Source organism: Gallinula chloropus (genome assembly GCF_964237585.1).
Source record: "Gallinula chloropus genome assembly, chromosome: Z".
NCBI classification, from domain to species: domain Eukaryota; kingdom Metazoa; phylum Chordata; class Aves; order Gruiformes; family Rallidae; genus Gallinula; species Gallinula chloropus.
In genome coordinates, this window is record NC_140089.1 from 165,259 (window position 1) to 172,072 (window position 6,814).

Consider the following 6,814-nt stretch of genomic DNA (forward strand, 5'->3'; position numbering starts at 1 on the left):
ACCTGAACGTTGCAGAAGCCTTTTTGTGGTGCCAGGTAACTCTTACATTCCACCTCATTACCTGAGTCACAATTCAACCACTTCTATAATTGCCCAATGTATGGATATCAGTTTCACCTGCACCCGCTGACAGGGCTGTGGGTTCTAATTGGGAGCAGGTTGTGCCATAATTCCTTGAACACAATTCACAGCAAAACTTCCTTATCTTCCTGAATTCCTCTACAAAGGATTTATGATGAGGCAGCCTGAGTCCTTCACCTTTCAAGTCATCAACACAACAACCCTTTTCAGTTTGCAAAAGCAACATTTCCCAGCCTTTTCTACAGTGGGTGACAGGGTGGCCATGAGCCAGCAGTGTGCCCTGGGGCTGAGAGAGACAATGGGATCCTGGGGGCATCAGGAGGAGTGTGGGCAGCAGGTGACAGGAGGGGATCCTCCCCTCTGCTCTGCCCTGCTCAGGCCCCACTGGAGTGGTGTGTCCAGTGCTGGGCTCCCTGGGATCAACCAGCCAGGGATCTCCTGGAGAGAGTCCAGAGGAGGCTGCGAAGGGGATGAAGGGCCTGGAGCATCTCCCCTGGGAGGAAAGGCTGAGGGAGCTGGGGCTGTTCAGCCTGCAGAGGAGAAGCCTGAGAGGGGATCTGATCAGTGGGGATCAATAGCTGAAGGGTGGGACCCAGGGGCCATGGGCAGCCTCTGCTCAGTGTCTGTGGGGACAGGACAAGGGGCGATGGGCTCAAGTTGGAGCCCAGGGAGTTTCCCCCAATGTGGGGAAGAACTTCTTGCCGGTGAGGGACCCTGGGACAGGCTGCCCAGGGGGTGTGGAGTCTCCTTCTCTGGAGAGATTCCAGCCCTGACCTGTCCTAGGGACCCTGCTTGGGCAGGGGTGGGACCCCATGGGCTCTGGGGGTCCCTTCCCGCCCCTGTGATCCTGTGATTCTGTGGTTTCCACTTTTAGGTCTGGAGGATATAGCAGGAAGAGTCCAGTCAAGGACTGTGACCTTTTTAGGTGGCTTCAGGAGGCATCAGACATGACTCTTAGATTGCTGGAGTCTGTCCTGTGGTGCTGGTCCCTTTTCCCGGGGTCAGAAGCTGCCCTGTCTCTGAAGATGGGCTGGTCAGTGGTGGCAGTCACCTTGTTGCATGAGCTGTGATTAGCCATTAAAGTACAAAGTACTTTGATTCTGTAGAAAGAAAAGCCTAAAACCCCAAGTATTCTCTACCGTACCCCTTGCTGCTCAGTTTAGAAGAGGGGGCTGGGTGAGGAGGAGGGTCTGCTGCTCTTGGGCTGTTCACTGGAGTCAGTAAATCACGTTGTGTGTCACCAGGTTGGTATATGCTGTGATAGATCCCAGCACGATCAGCAACCTCTGTAGCAGCTATGAGGGAGACAATTCCTTTTGGAAATGGGCTTAGAAGTTCCAAATACATGTTTCCCTGAAGTCAGTGACCATTTGTGGCGTGGAAAATTCAATGGCAGCAAGTGCTGTGCCTGAAGTGTAAGTGGAGGTCTGTGTGCTGGTTTTTTTAGGTTTTAGGGTGCTTGATTATGTATGTCTCCCATAATCCGACAACCTCATTCCACATGGTGAAGCTTCCTGTGAGGGCTGCATACGATTATCTGGAGTTTAGTGGCTGATTATTTCTGCCTTGGGCATTACTGCAGCGTGCCTGGGGGGCTAACTTGAAGATGGGAGGTGGAAGAAGCCTTAAAAGCCCTTTACTGCCCTAGTGAAATCACTTGTGAGATAGGAGTACTGTATTCATCTTTGTGTAGCTGCACAGGCTGCTGATACATGCGCCTTAAACCCCCGCAGAGAGCAAATTACAGTAATTGGCTACCTGCTGCCAAGTCTGGCTTCATCTTCCACTGACACTGTCAGCAGGGCTGGCAGCAGCAGTGGTAAGGCAAATGCTCAGCATCTGCTTTTCAGGTGGAAAAGTGGTTTTTGTGAAGGAGCAAATGTAGTTTTTCTGCTTTAAATGAGCGTATTAAAACCAAATCAGCCCCCATTTCAGGAAATGTAAAACAGGCAAAAAGCTTGACTTCCTCTCCATTAACCTCACAAGGTACTTGGGCACGTGTATCAAGGGTGATCAGAGGTGGTTTTGTCGCCATGGTAAATGTTGGATACTTTACTCTCATGGTAGAAAAAAAACCCCCAAACAAACCCAAAAACCAAAACCAAACCAAATCTGACCCTTCCAGCCATCAGTATAACCCATTGGAAGGTGTTTTGTTAGATGAGGTTGGTGTTCTTCCTCGCACAGGAATGTGGGCTAGCAGGCTGAACGCTGCTCTGTTCAGAGCCTTCTCTGGTCCTGCAGTGGGCTGCCACCACCTTGCCGCTCCACTTGGGAGCAGACAAGAACTGAGCGATGTGATTTCCGATCTGCCTTGTCCTCATCTGCAGCTGGGGTGGAAGAGGTGGCCCTGCTGTGAAAGGAGGGGGTGAAAAAGGCGACTGGCACGGTAGTGGGGTTGCTGCTGTGGCAGGGTTACGTGATGTCCAGGCAGGGAAGGCTGGCAGTTCTTGTGTTCTCTGCTCCTCCATGCAGCAGACAGCAAGCTTCTTGTCACCACTGTCTCTTGCAATATCCAGTGGCTGCATTCTCTGAGGTTTGCTAAGGCTGTGTTCTTCCTGAACAACCAGATTTACCCATGCAGGCTTCCTCTGAGACACCAAGCAGCGACTGTCTCCATGGGTCAGTTAGCCATGCAAATACCTGTAAGTCTTCGTTGGCTCTAACAGAGTTTAAGGATCTTTGTGTATTAGGATTGTAGCCCATGCAAGCTGCTTAGTGATGTGCTCAAGGGCTTGGCACAAAAATAGCTGCAAAAGGGCAGGTGGGAGAAGGACTGGGGTCAGAGCTTTCGTAGGGTGTCTTTGAAGCGAGGAGGATGTGCCAACTGCACATCATGGGCCTGTGCAGAAGGCTGGGCAAAACCCTGTCCCGCTCAGCACATGTGTGCTCTGCACCCTGGGGATACTGTGCTTTGCACTAGTGTAGGAAACACACGCCAAGACTGCCTCTCCTAAGACATCTATTGATAGTCTTAGGAGAGGCAGTCTCCTAAGTAAATTTACTTAGGAGAGCCATCAAACATTCTGATTTACTGAAAGGACAATGTGTCATTTTCTCTTCAGTATTCAAACTGTGGTTTTTAAGCGTTTATGTTTGGTTTTCAGGCTCTTCCTCCTTGTTCTGAAGGTTCAGATGCTTTCACAGAACCTTTTTGTGAAGCACAGCAGAAGTATAGAAAGTATAGCCCTGCAGAGGAGAACTTGGGCTTTCTGGTAGATGAGAAACTCCCCATGAGCAGCAGTGGCTCCTGCAGCTGGGAAGGGCGATGGGATCCTGGGCTCCATCAGCAGAGGGGTGGCAGCAGGGACAGGGAGGGGATTGTCCCTCTCTGCTCTGCCCTCCCCAGCTGGAGTCCTGTGTCCAGAGCTGGGGCCCCAGGACAAGAGAGATGTGGGGCTGGTGGAGAGGGGTCAGAGGAGCCACGGGGATGCTCAGAGGGCTGGAGCAGCTCCCCTACGGAGAGAGGCTGAGGGAGCTGGGCTGGGTCAGCCTGGAGAAGAGAAGGCTGTGGGGGGACCTCACTGCAGCCTCCCCGTCCCTGAAGGGACCCCAGGAACAGGAGGGGAATGGGCTTGTTAAAGGGCAGAGACTGGCAGGACAAGGGGCTGGAGTGAAGCTGGAGGAGGGAAGGGGGAGAGGAGAGACTGGGGGGAAGTTCTTTGCAGAGAGAGTGGTGAGGGGCTGGAAGGGGCTGCCCAGAGAGGGGGTGGGTGCCCCGTCCCTGGGGGTGTTCAGGGCCAGGTTGGCTGGGGCCCTGGGCAGCCTTGTGTAGCTCCAGGCCTGGAGGTTGGTGTCCCTGCCTGTGGCAGGGGGTTGGAGCTCTGGGACCCTTGGGGTCCCTTCCAACCCAGACCAGTCTTTGAGTCTATTGAAGGCTATCCCTTCTGCTAAAGATACATGGTAGGGGTGGAGAGTAGAGATGTGCATATGGAGGTAATGAGAGCACCAGGAAGCAATCTGTGCCAGTGCACTGCTAGCTAAAGCAGGTGACTTCTAGGCTTCCAGAGAGCCCCTTGGGTGGAAGGAGCAGCTGCAAGCAGGATTTCCCCCGTGGCTGAGAGGGAAACATTGGCATTGGAAGAGATCTAGGAAAGTGAAAGCACCGGAGAAGAGAAAATTGCAGTCATGCTGTAGGACGAGTGTTACAGCGTCTATAGAGCTAACTGTTGGAAACAGTGGAATACCATGCCTGAAAGGGAATGTGCTGAGTAGGTGATGACTGCTCAGGCATTGCCCTGACATCCCGTGTGTGTCTCACAGGCTGCCGAACTGCTGTGCTTCTACTTGCTTTGTGGTTACTTGCCAGACACCTCTCTGGGAGCAGATTTCCCACCCCTCAACCTCTAGTTCCCTTCAGAAAACACCACTCGATTGCGAGGTTCAGAGATGCTGCTCAGGAGCAGATGTGAGCACAGTGTGGCTGAAGGAGCAATTTTTAATTGTATTGCATAGGATCAGCCAAGAGAGTGAAAGAACTGCTGAGGGATTGAATTTTATGGCCCTCCTTTCTGCCCATTGCTATGCAGGCAGGCAAAGAAACGGGCTGGAATGGCTTCCATGCAGGGAAAGAGACCTTCACATGTGTTGGTGCTGTCGTCTCATCCTTGTTTGAAAAGATGGATTGAGAGTGTGGTGAGTTGGGAGGATGCTGAGGGGAAGAGGTCTAGTTTGTGTTGAGACAAAATGTTTTCTACCTCATGCCTGTAAACCTCCAGCCACTTCTTTGGTATGTGGTTATTCTGAAGTTAACTTACTAATACCTCTGCTACAGCAGAGCTCCTGCTGTGGACAAGAGCCTGATATCCTGTGCACTGTCACAACATAACAGACAATGCCTCCAGTGTGCAGAACTTACTGTCTGAGCAGAAGACATGAGAGAGGAGCTCAGGACATAGAAATCTTGCAAGCTGACCAGAAGGCACAGCATGAAAGGTGGCTATAATCTGTTTCCTTCCTGAAATGCAATTAAAATACAAAGAGTTGATATTCTTCGTGTCTTCTTATAGATGCAGATGGGGTGTTTTTGTTTAATTTTGTGTTTGGTTTACTTGCAGCCCACAGTTCTTTACAGTGTTTGAATGAGTAATGAAAATGGTATGTGGCTACAGGCTTTCTGTATCCTGGAAGGCACAGTGTTAAAGTGGCAAATTATCCAGTGTGAGAGAAGAATCATAGAGTGGCAAGTTCAGTTGGAGGTCTGGAAGCTGACCTAGCCTTTGCATCTTGAAAAGAAGGCACGTTTTTAGTTGGGATTAAAGTCACAATGAATTTACCAGATCTGAGCCAAGTCCTTCTAATTTTTCAGTTCAGTAGGACTAAAACATCCTAAAGACATCAACAGCAGAGGGTGCTGTAGTGGGTTTGCCCCAGCAGAGAGAGATCCACGCAGTTGCCAGCTCTTTAAAGAAGGAGGGGGGGGGAAACGGGGGGGGGGGGAAGGGAAGGGTGAGGGAAAGGGGAAAAAAATCCCAAACCCAAGAAACCAAAAGCCCCACGGGTTGGGATAAGGACAGTTTACTAGAACAGCAGAAAGATAAATATAACCATGATAACAGGACTTTAGAGCAAAAGATAGATGAAGCTGGTGATACACAATGCAGGTTCTCACCGAACCCACAGCTCAGGCCGTGCAGCCCAGATCATCCCAGAACTGGACTGTCCCCAAAATCTGCACGTCCTGGAGCCGCCTCCTCCTCCCCCCCCCCCCCATCCCCCTTTATACTGAGCATGATGTGGTTGGCACGGAACACCCCCTTTGGCCAGGTCGGGTCACCTGGAAAAGTCCTCGACTGCTTGGGTGCTCTCAGCACTGCTCCCATCCTGTCTCCAAACACAGCATTCCATCCGCTGCTGGAAAAGAAATGAACTCCATCCTAGCTGAAACCAGGAGAGGTACACACTGAGGGAGCAGGTTCTGTGAGTTACCTTCTTCGTATTGTTGGACTCGAGCTCTTTAACAGAGGATCCAGGATGAGCCACTTACACTACTGATTTCTGGAACCCCATGAGTTTGCAGAGCTCCAGGAGTACTAGATGTGAGCACACTAGATCAGTTTTACCAGAGACAAATTTGAGCTCACAACTGTGATTTAGAGAGGGCTGCAGCTAGTGAAAGTGCAAGCCACTCCATTTCTTGCTTCATTACTGCCTCTCTGGAAGCTCAGTGTCTGTATTAACGTGAGAAGAAATCTGTCACAGGGATGGAATACAGCAGCTTTGCCTCCCCAGGCAGCCAGGAGTTGGCTGTTGTGTCCTGAAGTGTTTGGCCCACTGAAGCTGAAGGCTGTATACTTGTTCCTGAAATGATGGTCAGTGGAAGATGAGTGTCTGGTTTGGATCATTGTGCAAGATAGGGGTCACCACGCTTACTGTTCTGAAGGCAGGCTAGGGTAGAGAAGGACTTTCCGATGTCAGCTTTCACTTGTTGAGAAAACAGATCACTGGATAAGAAACCACAAAAGCCAACACAGAGGCTACTGGGTCATTCTCTGTCATGAGAATCTAAGGCACTATGCTCACCAACACGGGCTAACCAGCAACACAAGCCAGGGGCGCTGCAGGCACAGGAAGAGCCATGGTAAGTTCTGTGGGTGTTGGCATCTGCCAAAGCACGGGGTCTCCCCAAGGTGCCAATGGATCTGTTCATTACAGAGTTCTGAATTGCTGTTGGTAACTCTGAACAGTGTCTGGATTTCCTCAGTCTGACTCTGTTCTCCTGTGATTCCTGTCC